This window comes from Pinus tabuliformis, chromosome 2_1 (assembly GCF_031772625.1).
Source record: "Pinus tabuliformis cultivar Carrire ecotype Pingquan chromosome 2_1, CPIR1, whole genome shotgun sequence".
In the NCBI taxonomy this organism is placed as follows: Eukaryota; Viridiplantae; Streptophyta; class Pinopsida; order Pinales; family Pinaceae; genus Pinus; species Pinus tabuliformis.
The window spans coordinates 227,893,428-227,909,398 of record NC_142299.1 but is presented as its reverse complement, the minus strand read 5'-3'; the positions used below and the strand labels follow the sequence as shown (position 1 = coordinate 227,909,398).

General features: G+C 34.4%; 1 protein-coding gene across 1 annotated transcript in view; it reads left to right on the top strand.

The window, feature by feature from the left end:
• The first annotated feature begins 8,118 nt into the window (after nucleotides 1-8,118).
• Nucleotides 8,119-15,971, top strand: part of LOC149199557 (OVARIAN TUMOR DOMAIN-containing deubiquitinating enzyme 12-like) — a 230,341-nt gene continuing 222,488 nt past the window's right edge. Inside the window, exon 1 of the mRNA XM_089399405.1 lies at nucleotides 8,119-8,274. The gene's annotated coding sequence lies outside the window, so the exon portion shown is untranslated. The remainder of the gene's footprint in view (nucleotides 8,275-15,971) is intronic.

Genomic DNA, 15,971 nt, shown 5'->3' with positions numbered 1-15,971 from the left:
AAATCAGTCGAATCGGAGTCCGGATGAGGGAGATATCGCTGATTTAAAATCAGCTCTTTTTGCAGAAATTTTGGGTGACGGCGGGAGAGTAGCAGCGCAGATATGGAATTCTAGTGCCCGGATCAGGATTTCTATCACATGGGCAGATGCAGAATGATTGCTCCATTTCTAAAAACAGGTCATAATAAGGATTCTGAGCAATATTGACGAAACTGTGACAATTACACATTTTCGCCAAGTAAGTGAATTTTTTCCAAACCATTCATGGCTTCTAGCAAGGATCTATATTTTACAGGAAAAGATGATGGTCCTACTATTGAAGAATTGATACAAATATACAAGTCCAAATTTGGGACACCAAGTTGTGGGACATTTTGGAAGTTTCAAATGCTGTCTAACTTTAGAGGTGAGGCTCAAAAATGGAAATTATTACTTGACTACGAGTGGTTGAACAAAATTTCAGATGCAGAATTTGAAAAAGTCTTTTTGGACAAATGGTCTCGGGCTAGGAAAAAGGAGAATGAGACACATAAGGGGTTAATTCCTACAGGTATATCCTTATTGCAGATTCATGGATTGCTTCAGAAAGAGAAGATCATTGTTTCTATCAATCCTAGTTGTAAACATAATTTTATCAGTGTTAATTTGGCAAAAAAATTGTAAGTCCCACCAAAACAAATTGAACATACACAGGTTGATAATGAGGATGTTCAAGTGTACAAGGATTTGAAGATTTCTATGGATAAATATGTGTTGCATGGTGATTTTTATGCTTCAGAGATGGATAATATGGATGTTGTTTTGGGATATCCTTAGATGGAATCCGTGGATACTATCAATATTAATGTGCAGAAGAAATTCCTGAAGCTATGGTATAAAAAGAAGAAAATTACATTACAGGATATTTCCATCCATAAACAGGTAGAACACATGGAGGCTGAAGCAGAAGATGTTCAAGGGACTGACATATCAGATGATGAGCCTTTGATGATCGACAATCAAACACAAACAGAGGCTGCAGAAGAAAAGGTTACAGGTGATGATACATCAGAGGAGGGCTCAGTGGTTGAAGTCATATTGAAAAAGAAGACACCACAACAGGCACCACAGCAGGGTGAAGTCAAGCAAAAGCCATCGTGGGTTAAAACTTCAACATATCATCACCCACATCACCCCGCAAGACAACCATCATGGAAACCAAGTAGTCACATGATGGATAGAAAGGAGAGACGATCCACCTACTACACATCAACACAGAAGAGCTGCCACGGTCAATTTCCATCTCAAGCGAGCGAGGCACCAGCGAGATCGAGGGTTCACCTTTCTCTTGGATGGCTAGATGCACGTGCATGGTATCAGTGGACTACTCTTTTGAGTAGATCTTATTATTTGTGTTCTTCCCATGTTTCGGGGACGAAACATGCTTAGGGGGGTGGAATGTTATATACCTAGGGGGATAATATGGGGTACCAAGGGAGGTACCCAAGGTAATAATGTAATAATGGGATGGGCCATAGTAATAAATAAGGTGGTTAACCCATGTCATGTAAGGGACCACAAGTAGTTAATAATAATGTAATGGGTCCATGGTATTAGTTGATGGTATGAGGGAACCATGGTAATGACCCATGGTATTGTATGTATGAGGCCTATATAGAGGCTAGAGACTCCACATGAATATGAAGATGAAGAGAAGTATTATTGTATGAACAGGCATATGGCTTGTGGAGTGCTCTCCTTCCTTAAGGAGTGAATGTATGGTGTTGCCCTACCATAAGGGTTTTGAGATCAATAAAGAAGCATTTCTATCTGTTTCTATATTATTGTTCTTGGGTTTATTTCTGTTATCATATATTTTTGGTATTATATCTACAACAATTGGTATCAGAGCCACAACAGTTTACACTTGGGCAGTCTGGTACCTCCTTCCCCATCTCTCTCATAATTGCTTTGGAAGTTGGTAGTTCAAATATAACATTAGGGGTCAGAATTATTAATCTCAAGAAAGATATGAAACTTCCCAATCCCCCTTACAAGCTTCCTTAAGAAATATATCCTTTTAGACATTGGGATTTGTATAGGTTTCTCCTCCTCTTCAACTTCAACAGTTTCAAATTTAATTTAATAGGCTATTTACATCAAACATGTAAAGCTATTCATGCTAGCCCTTCAACATTGTCATTCGTCAATTACATTTACAAAACTTGGAGATTAGAAAAGGGATACTACACTTGAGGCTTCTTCTTTTTGGGGATTTTTCTCCTCGGGGCCATATAAAAATGTTTTGCATATCACCAATATCAACAATAGAGCACATTTTATAGGTTAGGAAAAAATATTAGATTCTTTAAGGTGGGTAAGTCTATGAAAAACACTATGTTAGTTATTTGCTAATTAATGGATTTTGTATTTAAGCTCCCATGTCTATGCTTAATTAAGGGTGTGTAGTTTTTAAAAATTTCACAAGTTTTGTTTGAAAAATTAGTTTGAAGTGATTCAAAAGGTATAGTGAAGCATAATTATCATTAATTGATGCCCCAAAGAAAGAAAATGGAAACACCTAATAATCAACCCGAAATCTCTACTATGACACGTGAAGAAGAGGAAGAAATACAACATGATATATCAAAATTAGGAGACCAAGTGCAACAAATTTCGCTCTCACAAAAAGTAACAAAAGCTAAGATGGATGGTTTGAAGAAAGACATGGAAGATTTGAAGGACGGTTTAACAAAGTTGCTACAAGAAATACTTCCTAATGGAGGAAAGGTAGTAGACGAAACTCATGATGAGAACAAAAGAAATGTTAATCATGATTTCATAGACTCTAATGTTGGATTGAAGACCCACCATATTCCAAATATTGATATGAGGAAGTTTGATGCCAAGGATCCCGTAACATGGATACTACAGATGGAGCAATATTTTGATCTCCATAATGTGAAAAATACACAAAAGGTATGCATAACAACTTTATATTTAGAACCCAAACAATTTGTATGGTATCAATGACTTTGATCTTGTAAACAAATTGTCACTTGGTCAATTTTTACGAAGGAAATGATAGCACATTATGAGGATACAAAGAGCAACACCTTCTTTAGTCAATTGATAAATCTCAAACAAAAGGGCTCAATGGTGGAGCACATTGAGGACTTCCAAAAATTGAATATAAGGGTAAATGATATTCCAGAGGAGCATAGGATTGATGTCTTCATAGGGACTTTAAAGGATAACATCCAACATGAGGTTCGCCTTTGGGAACCTTATTCATTGGAGAAGGCATTCAGGTTGGTAAGAAAAATTGAAAGAAAAATTATGACATCAATTACTGATAATTATGCTTCACTATGCCCTTTGAATCACTTCAAACTCATTTTTCAAACAAAACTTATGCAAATTTTAAAAACTACACACCTTTTTTAAGTTCATGATGGAAGAATTCAACTTCTTGCATGGGATTACACCTAATCTTAGCCTCATTCATATTCTAAGGTCAAATAGAAGTAAAGCTCGACTTTATCTCAAATTACATAGATCGTTCACATCGATAAGTGAATTGGATAATGTTGTAATGACTGTAGGCTTAGGCAAGCTACTTTAATTTTGTGCGGAATGGAGTGACAACATTAAATTTTGAGGTTTGAATGTTAAGGTCATGGGAAATTCATTTAAACAATGATTATTTTATGGATAGAATGGGGCTTTCTAGGCTTGCAAACATATGAACTATTGGTAACAAGTAGGCAAATCATGTGAATGAATGATAGTATCATGTGAAGAGGAACCTTCTTAGCTTCGTTCATACCCATATACCATTACAAAATGTATAATTCTAATCAAAATTTAGCTTTAAAAGCAAGGAAAATCCAACACATTTGAATCTCATAAAGGGGCTACAGGCCTACTTAATAGGTGTTGACCAAAGCTCCAGTGATTTGATGAGAGAACTTTAACAATTCAAATTTTGAGAAGATCCTTGAAAGCTCACATATGCTTGGGGATTATAAATTAAACGTTTATCTCTTTGATTTCTCAAAATGATTAAAAATCGCATATGCTCCCATTCAAATGTTTTATTTCCTTCAATAGACCGTAGTTGCATATCTACTTCATTAATTGTGAACGTGGGGGTATTATTTCAAAAGTAGGTGAAAGATTGTGTTTGACCTATTACATTCAATTTGAAGGGTTCCATGCATGTCACATTAAGTGCGTACGTTCAAATTACAATAGGTTCCCAACCACCATAGGGAGCTTTCAAAAGAAAATGTTTTGACGTTCTTGATAGACCATTGGCTTGTGTGAAATAAGATCTTTTAAAAGTCCCCATTGAATTGTTGGGAGAATTTTAAAGAGGAGGTGATTGAATTTTTTTGAAATGAACCTAGAGATTGTTGGGAGAACTGAAAAGAGGATATTATGAAAGACCCCATGTGAATCATCAAGGGTTTACTAAAGAAAATTTATTAAATGTCCTTGATAAACTATCAAGGGCATTCCAAAGAAGTCTTTTCAAAGGAGATTGATAGGCCAACACGTGGGCCAAAAAGATTTAAATTAGAGAGAGATACAATGCAACATTGAGATGTTCAAGGGAATAATCTTTTTTTGAAGGGGCTTGATAGGCCATTGGGGGTACTCAAAATAAGATCTTTCAAAACTTCTCAACTTTTGAAAGGTTCTAATAAATCATTAAGACAATTCGAAAATAGATAATTAAAAACAAATTGGTGGGCCTTCGAGTCACATTGAAAGATTTTTTTTTTTTTTTTTTTGTAAGTTTTGATAGAATGTTAGGAGTCCAAAAAATTTGTTTAAGAATAATCGAATAAATTAAGGGTCAATTTGAATGATGTACTTCAAAAGAAACAATGAAGGTCTAGAAACTTGAAAAGAAAATAATTCAAATTCTAAACAAAATAAAGCCCGAATTGCTTGAGCGACCCCTTAAAAGGAGGATGAATAAGGAAAAAAATATGAAGTAAAATCAAGCAAGGCTTCACTCCTTCATCATTATAATTGTAAGACAGGAAGCTAACAATTAAAAATTTGAAAAGGGGTTCCTAAGTCTAAGAACTTAGGACTGGCCAATGACTTAATAGCTAGGCAACTTGGTATTGAACAATAAGGTGGTCATTTAATTGCTCCTTTTCTATCTCATGACAAACACAAAGCTCATGGCCTCAAACTTGTGTGAGCTAAATTGAACCCAAAAACAATAAATGCCACAAGAAGTTGGCCAATAACTTTGAAGTTAACTTTTATACCTTAGTGCCAACTAGCAAGCTTCTATCACAACATATGTCTATGTATTGTCAAATCATTATCTTTTAAATAATGGGGTCTTAACTAATGTGCACCTAATATTCAAAATATAAACATTAAACACTAAATACATGTCACATAAACATTTGTTAGATATGAGTCAGAAGGAAAATTTGCCAAAACTTTATGACTTAGTTGTGCTAAAGTAAGGGAGACACACAAGTGATGATGGAGGATCATGAAAAAGGGAGCATGAAAAAGGCATTACTATAATGAGTAGTGATCTACCTTATCAAAATCCTAATGTGATTATATTAGTTGAGAGTGTTTGAGAAGCTAATAATGTGCAAGGATGGCTCAATGTATTACAAATAATTGACCTATTATATAGTGGGTGGTTAAAGGAATTAAGTTTGTGATCATCAACACATAATCACAACAATGATAAACCTTAGAACAATCCCCATTTAAACAACAAACTAGAACGACAAATTGCTCAATTGTACATTGGTCGTGAGCAAAAAAATTCAGCTACAAATAATTGTGTATATCAGAGAGATATGCAATATCATTGTAGCTCAAGTTGTAACAGAGATTATATGGAGTTCGATCTCACATAAGGTTATAATGATAAAAAATTGCAGAACCATTTATAAAAGGATAGATACTTATTTATACAATGGACCTTGTGAACAACAAATGAGGGTAAGCAATACTATGAATCTTAAAAGTAGGCTAATTGGGCATGTGTTGACTTAGTCTAATTTGATCATTAGTGCAAACCTTGTTAACTTTGATCAACTAGTCACTAACAAGTGTGCCAATCCTCCTAATTGTAAGATATTTTGATATGTTTGTGTGAGTTGGTGTTGAAGAGATGTATGTGATTGAGTGTTGATTTGTTATTGGAGTTGGCACCACATAAAACATATGCTAATGCATGTCCAATGGTATGTTATTAAATGAAAATTTCTTGTATGAGCACAAGCAAGGGAAATCATGTAGAGGGACAAGTAATGATCATGTACACTGACATAATGAGAGTTGGGTGCTTACTTTTCTAGGTATAATGAGAGGGCTTTGTGGTGGATCAAAAAAATGTAAAGAAACAAATCATCTCATAAACATATCTTGCGGATTTAGTCTTAAACAAGTCAAAATTTACCATTAGGACCTTGGTTCACTAGTGATATTGACAGAGTATTAAGTGGTCCACTGGAGTTTGATTATCATCATGATCGTCCCTACATAATTGCCATGTTTAAAAAATGGATGAGTTTAGGTGTAAACCTCAAGCTATTATACTTGTTAAAGTAAGTATTTTTTATGTGGTTCAACTCCCAACCATTAGGTGTGTTTCTCAAAGCAACCCCCCAATATCCCATAAAAGAAAGAGTATAGTTTTATGTATTTCATCAAAAACTTGGATGTTCATTTTGACATTCATAGGTTTCTTTGCAACCTCAACCTTCATAAGCCTCCTTGCAACCATAACCTTCACCCCTAAGGGTAATTATTTAACAACAATTAACTTCACCTTAATTAACTTTACCTTAGCATTTGTTGACACACCTAAACAAGTTTATGGACACACACGGGTTGATTATTAGGTTGTTTTGTTATTGTGGCTAGTCCCTTTGATCATTTTATCAATGTGGATTACCTTATCCTTAGTTCTTTTATATCTCAAATTTGTTATAGACATTCTATGTTGAAACATCCCCACTTTTGGAGAGCTTTATAGTTCTTACCAGTTCGATCAAGCCTAACAATCACACAAACTTACCAACTACCTATTGTCTACACCATAATCAAACTTTCAAAACACAATGACATAATGACAAACTATGACTCCTAATCAATTACTCCAACATGTTCCACAATCTATTTAAACACTCCCTCAACGTGCTGCAAAATCTATTTAAGCCTTTGTTGGTGTACCTAAAGTCATTCTAAACTAACTAGGTTTTAAAAAACAATATGCAACAAGTTAAAATTATTCTAATCCAACCATTATATTCATTAAAAAAAATACACCTATAATCTAGAATCTTTATATTCATAAAAAAAAATACACCTTTAATCTAGAATCTACATATATGTTGTTGTTTATTTTAAAACATTCTCCTACCACCATCTACAATTCTACAATATTATAATATGTATAAACTATAAAAGTTTAAATGATGCTTTAGTAAAGTTAATTTTTTTTAAAATTGGTTAAAGTATTTTAATATATTTTTTTCATTATAAAAAACTACAAACCCCACACTACATAAACTCCACGCCTCAACATAGAGTAAAACATTATTTTGCACCTGCTCAGGTCTCTTTCATAGTTTACCCAATCTAGGTTGAATTGACTATATCTTGCAGAGGGCTTATAACATAATTTGTCCCAATCTAAGTTGACAATCCACAATTTATCTTTCTAAGGGTTTATATCATAGTGTGTCCCCATTAGGTTGAATTGACAATTCACAATATCTTGCCAAGGGCTTATCCTAAGATAGATTCAATTGACAATTATATATAGCCCACATTGAAAAAGGTGCCCAAGATAAAGATAATTTACATTCCTAAGAAAAAGAAAAATAATTTCTTTCTTTCTACCTAGGAAAAGGTCGCCATCCGTGGAAGGCAAGTTTGAGTACAACTAACAACTACCTCGATGACGCCGTCGAACAACGCCGTCATCGCTTCGCTGCGAAGATGAAAAAATCTAACGAATCCCGTTGACTCTACAGATGGCAAAATATCACTGCTCATTCAACATATCCTACGTGGCATTCGAGACGGCAGCGCCTTTCCATGTCTGATATTCGTGACTTGAAGTAATTTTACGCAACTCGTCCTCTCTGCACCGACCTTCCCTATATCGCTCATGCGTATTGGTATTCACAAGCTTCTTCATTTCATATAAATTCAATCGAAAACTTGACACATTTGCTGTAAATTCATGGTGCAGAAGGCAGACCTATGGAATTATTTACTCTTTGTTGAATGGTAAGTATGGCTCCTTTGCATTGACAATGTATTCTGAACATAAGGGGTTTCTTAATTAGCTTTCCATGGTTCTGAAAATCTGGGGGAAAATAGCCCACGGGAAAAAAATTATTTTGAGTTTTGAAAATCTTGTTGAAAATAGCCCCATGGAATTAGCAAAGGTTTTTGCCCTTTTGATCGCCAACAAGACTGAACTGTTCAAACTAATTTCTAATTTCTATGTACCTGATTAATATTTGATTAAGAGTCATCTCTTTGGGTTGTGGACCGTGGGTTTTGTGATAGACTCTTGGGATTTTATGACAGTTATTCCAGGTTTAATTCTCAGCACTTTTCTATATGGACTTGATTTGAGAATCTCCGAAGCGAAACGTTTCAGGAGTTTCAATCCCGTTTCAGACAAAAAATGGGTGGTTTATGGCATAAGAGTTGGATCATTAGCTAGTCTAGGGTGGATGTTATGCAATGAAATTTACTTGGATTTTGGAGTTTCGATCTTATTCCAGCTGAAAATTGGATGGTTTCTGACAAAAATGTTGGATCATACACTAGTCTACAGGGGTGGATGGTATACAATGGAACCAATTTGGATATTGGAGTGTGGATCCTCGTCCAACCAAAAATGATTTCGTAGAAAGTGTTGGATCATTCATTAGTCTACAGGGTGGATGGTATAGAATGGGAATAATTTGGATATTGGAGCTTGATCCTGCTTCAGCCAAAAATTGGGTAGTTTCTGACATAAGAATTGGATCATTCACTATTCTACAGAGTAAATGACATACAATGGAAACATTTTGGATACTGGAGGGCTTAAGTTGCAATTTAGAAATTATGTTATTGTCAAAATTGTTACAGATTAGGAAACTCAGATAAATTGCTATTAAGAGAAACTGGATCCATCATTATCTGTTCAAAAGAATGTAACCTGGCGTTAAAATTGTAATGCTATCCTCTTGACCAATTAGAAGACCCAGAAGCCAATCAAGATCCAAGAAAATTGAAATCAATACAAAACTAAATAGGTTTGCGATCCATGATCTTAGCAGCTTTATAGGCATATTAAATGCTAGTGTTGGCCACACAAGGCTCTTATAGTTCTAAGAGGTTTGAATGTCATCGTGTCACCATTATGCACCATTAACTGGTAGAAGTTGTTGTATGCTTTAGTTCTCCTGTTTTAGTTTGCATTTAGTTTCCTGTCCTATGCCCTTTGCCATTCCCACTATTTAGGTGGGGTTCTAAAATTGGCCCAGAGTTAGGGTGCTTGTCATTCTGAAACCATCACTATTTCCATTGACAATGAAAAATGTGAGGAAGCTTATCCCAAAAGTTTATCATACGGTATTCTTCTGAAGCTGAATCTGATCCTCCAGTTCAAATTTTTGTTAATGAATATATTATATAATAATGCTTGTTCCGATTCCTGAATAGAGTCAACATGCTTTAGCGGTATTTTGTGGGTAAAATTACGTCTGACAACATCATTAGGGCTCGGGATAGAAAGTCTTGGGATTCTTATGGCTACCATGTCAAAATTCATCCTTAACATTAAGAAAGGAATTTTTGTATTTACTTTTAAGCATGTTATGCAGTGTGGGGCATGTGTATGCTGCAATTCGCTTGTCTTGTTTTTTCACTTGATAAAGAAATTCACAGTAGACTGTGATGCACTGTGGCGCCTGTGTATTCTGCAATACACTTGTCTTGTTTTCTCACTTGATAAAGAAATTTACAATAGCGAAATCTGCTGAATCCCATTGCCTTGTTTGGTTGGAGTTACTCTGTCTACTACTCTAGATTTTGGTGCTTTTTGGAAAGGTTAGCCTATAGAACAGCAAAGTTCATTTACCATGAGCCTAAAAAGCTGTTTTAGCCAAGGCAAATTGAAAAATCTGTGTGCAAGTTAACCTGTCAAATGACCTCAAAGAACTTATTGATAGGTGTGGGATAAAATATCCATCATTGAGTGCATTACATTAACATCCCAAGTGCATGCTTCTGCTGTCAAAGAATTGCTTATCATATGAAGGGCTATCCCCATATGGTCAAAAGCTTGTTGACCCAGCCCAATCATTTGATAGCAAAGAAACTTAGGCTCCCTTGATCCTTAAATTGGATAGTGGGACCTCGCTGACAAAGAAAGTATATGATTCGAATATGCCCCCATGGACCAAGTCCTAGGCTGTTTTTCAACTTTCAACCCTAGATTAGCTTAGGAAAGCCCAAAAGGAACATACAAGTTGATCAAGTTTCACCAAAGGCTGTGGCCTTTAATTCATGGATTGCAATCTTGTCCAAATGCTAGTAGGAAACCCTAGATCACTTTTGCTTCTCTTTAATTAACATGGAGTCGTGCAAAGAAAAGAAGGTTAAGGGCCACCCAAGAAACCTAGGACTTTGCTATGTGCATGAATTTGTACCATGCATGCAAATTTCGACCTTTAATTTGTTTGGAATTTTGGAAGAGGTAGACATGTGTTAAAATTGGCAACTAGGGCCAAATGAAGCGAACAAAGTTCCTTCTAAAAATTAATTACTCCAGAAAACATGGAATATATAGATATCCATTAAGGATATAAATATTATATTAAAATGAATAAGAATAGAATAAGAATGAATGATTTACAATGAGAACGAGAGGCTTGCTTATATACCACACAAATGTCTCTTCATGAAGAGTCATGTCTTATTAGACATGCCTCTTCAGCCTAATTACCAGTTTAACTAATTATTATTTATGATTTATTATCATTTACATTATATTTATATTATTTATATATATTTTATTCGTTACATTGCCTCCTTCCTCAAAGAGCTTTGTCCTCAAAGCTTGTCGATGAAAAAAGCTTGATCTCTTTTTTAGCTTCGAAAGTCTTTCTGTCTCGGAATAGTCATCCTCGTCGATATAAGTTGATATGATCTTCTTAGTGACAAACAAAATTGTCGCACTGAGAAGGGATCAGACCATCCCAGATTAATCTTCTTTATAGCATTCTGATCACTAAAATTTTGTAACAACTTGTCAACATAAGACAGAATTGATGTTACGTCATTATTCTCTGAAACATTAGTTTGTTGTTTCTGGTTTGAATGGTCCTGATACGTAGCATGGTTGAGTTATCTACTCTCATGATTTGGATGCCGATAGGGTACTTTTTTGGTTTGACTTTCCCTTATTGGGCATGTGGCAATTTTTATATTTTCCTCTGGCGAAGATGTTGTTGAGTTGGTTATGGAACATTCACTTGGGATGTTCATTGTTTGAATTGCAACATCTAAGCGTGTCGTTTCTTCAACTAACTTGTCTTCTTGAGTTGTCAAATTGATTGGATCGGTATTCGTTCCCTTATTTTCAACTTGAATTGTTGCGGCTGTAGATTTCGATACTTCTTCTTGAATGAATTGTTCTAACTTATCTTTTAATGTCTTCTTATCATCCTTAAGTTTCTTAATTTGAATGAGTAGACTTTGATTATGGTTTTCAATCGTAAAAATTCTTTGATTTCTAATTTATCAACCTTATTTTCAATGTTTTGAATTTTAAGATTTTCATCTTTTAGATTTTTGATTTGTTCTAATAAAATTATTATTAAGGTTCTTTAAAAGCAAAGTTTCATCTTCTTGTTTTGATAAGTGCTTCTTGAGTTTTTTCTTCGTGACCTTAGTCTTTTTCACTTGCGCCAGTAATTTTTCGATGTGGTCCCTGAGACGAGAAATTTCTTCGTCCTTTTCCATTATTTCTTTGTAATGCATATCCACAATATTTTTATGTTTGTGTTCTAACGCTTTTTTGTTTTGTTGACTTTTGGCTATTTTACCATTCTCTTGATCTTTTAACTACACTTTCTCGGTACACTGAATTACATCATTTTATGGGGGTGATGATGGGCTTTCAACTTGAAATGTGGATTCTGTTTTCTTCATTGCCTTATATCTTGCCATTAATTTTCTCATTTTTCTTGCTATTAATTGTTTATCTGCATCATTTAAAACTTCGACTAAGGTAAAAGTTTTGTAACATTTTATGCAAACCACATTTCCAACTGGCTGCCACTATATGCAAACCACATTTTGATTTCTAAATGATTCTTGACAATTAGGGTATCCTTAACAAAAAGGACATGGTGCAAAGAAATCGTTGTTCTTTGTGGACGACATCTCTTTATATATATATATATATATAATTTTTTTTAACTCTCTTTTTATTTTATATATATCGCTCTTATCTATAAAATATATTTCCACTTCTCTCTTATAAAAATCTAATATATATATATTTCAAATATTCTCTTCTTCTTTTTTTTTTGTTCACTCTTTTAATAATTTTTTTTATATAATAATAATTTTTCTATATATAATTTTAAATTATATATATTTATATAATTTTAATTTATATATATTATAAAATTATAATTATATAAAATTTATATATTCTTTTTTGAGACCCACTTTTCCTTTTATATGTAACTATATAAGGCTTATATAGTATCCTTTTTTATAATTATAATAATATTTTTTTCTTGGAAAATTTGGATGAGACGGGACTCTTGGTACGGTCACAGTCTTTAGATTTGAACGATTAAAATTATTTAGATCACACTTTTTTTTCTCCAATGTTATCAAAATATCTTTTACTTTTAAAATACCATGGGCTATTACCATGGGTTGTTTTTAAAACCTCCTGTAAAAAGTAATATTTATCTTTCACGTAAGAGCTTTTGTATTCTTGTTTCTTTAACTTTTAAAATACCATGGGCTATTACCATGGGTTGTTTTTAAAACCTCCGTTAAAATGTTCTCCACGTAAAAAGTAAAATGTATTCCTTTTGTTTTTTGTTTTTTTTTTTCCTTTAACTTTTTAAAATACCATGGGTTGTTTTTAAAACCATGAGCTTCTCCATGTAAAAAGCTTTAAATATACTTGGTATGAGATTTTGTATCCGTTTTGTTTTTTGCTTTTTTAATTTTTATTTTCTCTTCTTTTTTTAATTTATTTACTTTTTTTTTTTTTGGTTAATTTTTTTTTTCTAATGGCCAAAGGCCTAAAAAATGGAGAACCTCCTTCAATTATGACAGCAACAAGGTTGATAGCCAAAGGCCTGGTGATAAGCCAAACGTGGCTCTGATACCAAATGAAGCGAACAAAGTTCCTTCTAAAATTAATTACTCCAGAAAACTAGGAATATATAGATATCCATTAAGGATATAAATATTATATTAAAATGAATAAGAATAGAATAAGAATGAATGATTTACAATGAGAACGAGAGGCTTACTTATATACCACACAAATGTCTCTTCATGAAGAGTCATGTCTTATTAGACATGCCTCTTCAGCCTAATTACTAGCTTAACTAATTATTATTTATGATTTATTATCATTTACATTATATTTGTATTATTTATATATATTTTATTCGTTACACCAAACTCCATGTGGATCACCTTATTTATGGTTTCTGATATTTTTCCTAGATTCCTCTCATCGAGAGGTATAGGATTGATCTAAAGATCATCCGATTTCGATAAGTATTTATGGAGATATGAATTTATGGACAAACTGTCAAGGTCGGCTAGCAAACTTATGTAGGCTCAGAAGCCCAATAGTCATGTCTATTCAACCTTAACGTTTGCATATAAATACAAGGAGCATTCTCCTCATTTGGACAATTCAATTCACTCATCTTCTCTCTCTCTCTCCTACGCATAAAAGGAGCCTCTCTCTCTCTCACATGTGTGGCTGAAAGGAAGACGTCCTAGGGCAAGGAAGACGCAGAAAGAAGGACGCTAAGGCAGCAGGTCATCTCTTTGACCAACGTTGACCAAGCGTTGACCTTCCAGAAGTGCGGATTGGGTGTGGTTGCCTCTCCTAGGCAGGCCGCAATTTTTGGCACGAAAATCAAGGTGATCTGACCTCTGGTTTGACTGGTGTTGACTGCCCTAGTTTAGGGCTGCAAGTTGACTTCAGAAATCTGCAAATTGACTGAACTTTTGGGGCTGTTCAAGGGCTGTTTCTTCAAGCTGTTCGAGGACAAGTTGACTGGAAATTGACCAAGTATTTTAGAGGTCAATTTCAGCTAGTTTGACCAAGTTTGACTTTGCTGATCTAGGGTTTGCTGTTGCTGATATAAAATTACAGAATTCAGATTTTGTACTATTTCTCTCTGCTGAACTATTGAAGATAAAAGAAGATTTGATCAAAGGGTTTCCCCACATTGGGGTTTGTCCCTAGCTAGCCGCCACATCTTGTGTCTCTTGTCTTGGCTTGTTTTCTGTTGATCATTTAATGTTCTATCTACACTTTACTTAATGCATATGTGATTGCTAATCTGTGGCTAATAAGAAGAAAAATAAGTAAACTGCTCTAAGCATAGAACATACCATAATTTAACAACATGACAGACACAGGTGATGGTGGTAGCAGCGGAGTAGGGAATGCCCTCTCTCCAAATGAATGTTTTCTCATGGAATGTTAGGAGTCTCTTTGAACCTTGTGGAAAGGGCACAATTCAATAATCTTTATGGTTTGTTCAAACTTTCAAAGTTTAGATTTAGTTTGCATGCAAATAGTTAAGATTCTAGATTTTTCCTAAAGGCCTTGCTCAATTTTATATAGCTTGGTTTTGGTGTTTTTCCAATGCTGCATGAGGAATGAAAAGGTAGCATGGCAATGATTTTATCACCCAAGATTGCTACTTGTGTTTTTGTGTGGGGTGTAGATTTGACAAACTAGTGTGGATATTGTTGAACAACGATGACCATAATCTGAGGTTGGGAAATATCTAGAGGCCAATTAGTTAGTTTGTGTAGACCTCAACATGATAGTCTTAGTAAGACAAAGAGCATCTCCCTCATTGGTGGTGCCCCGGGGAAAGGGATGTGCACAAAAGAATGACTCCTATGACCTTTGGTTTTACTTGATTGAATTTTAGGAAAGGAAAGGAAAGGTTTATTTGACAGTTCTCTTGGGAAAAAGGATATTGTTAATGTTGATGCCTTGAGTTTCTTGATTCTTCTTGTTCTTTTATCCACATGGCAACTTCTTTTGGGATCATGAGTGTTTACACATGTTCTCTTATTAGCTCACTTGATTTGTTTCAATTATGGCTAATATTCTAGTGAATATGTGAGCAACTCTAGTTTCTATTTTATGGTGACTAGTAGGTTTGTGATTCCATTGACTTTAAATTTGACATGTCCTTTAGCCTCAGGAGAGCCATTTCTCAAGTTAATTATTGAATACCTATGATTTTTCTTAAAGTACTTGTACCTTCTGCATCTTTTGTGTGAACACCTTCTTCACTCTTGCAGCCCATTGCATATGTGCACTTCTATAGAAAGGGAAGTTCATGAGGTGATTAATTCTTTACTTACATTTTTTAATGGTTAGTATGGTTGGGGATTTCCTTTGACACATGGTCCCTATGAAAGGAAACTAAATTGTTCATGGAGATTGCCAAGATAGGTTGGAGGTGCTAGGAGCAACATGGAGAGTGCCAAGCACTGGTTCAGTAGAAAGATTGAGTAGGAAGATAATGAAAGATTGACGATTTTAAAGACTTATTATGTAGACGAGTGAATTAAATAAGAAATGGAAAATGTGAGATGTTTCATATTGATGATGATTTGTGGTTAGCATCATGGGATGAGATCAATTGACTTTCCAAGGATTAGAGATTTTTCAAAGAACAAGT